The sequence below is a fragment of the Neophocaena asiaeorientalis genome, unplaced genomic scaffold, assembly GCF_003031525.2.
Source record: "Neophocaena asiaeorientalis asiaeorientalis breed wild unplaced genomic scaffold, Neophocaena_asiaeorientalis_V1.1 scaffold418, whole genome shotgun sequence".
NCBI lineage: Eukaryota > Metazoa > Chordata > Mammalia > Artiodactyla > Phocoenidae > Neophocaena > Neophocaena asiaeorientalis.
Genome location: NW_020175731.1, coordinates 4,707,188 through 4,707,466, shown reverse-complemented (window position 1 = coordinate 4,707,466; position 279 = coordinate 4,707,188).

Sequence of the window (279 nt, the reverse complement as noted above, 5' to 3'; positions counted from 1 at the left end):
AGAAAACAGTTTCAAAATAAGTTAACCTCCATCGGGTGTTTTTTCCCCCCTCCCTTTCTAATTGTCCCCCCGTCCCCCTCCGTCTCTCCGTTCTCATCTGTTTTATGTTCCTCTGCGTTCTGCCAACTATTTTATCTTTATTCCTTCTCTTTCTCTCTGGCCATTCATTCCTTTTGTGTGTGTGGCTTCCCCGGCTGATGTGAGGGCTCGTTACCACCCACTGCACGCTCACTCCTGTAGCTGAGGTGTTTCTATACAAACTGGAGCGTCCAGTTGTCA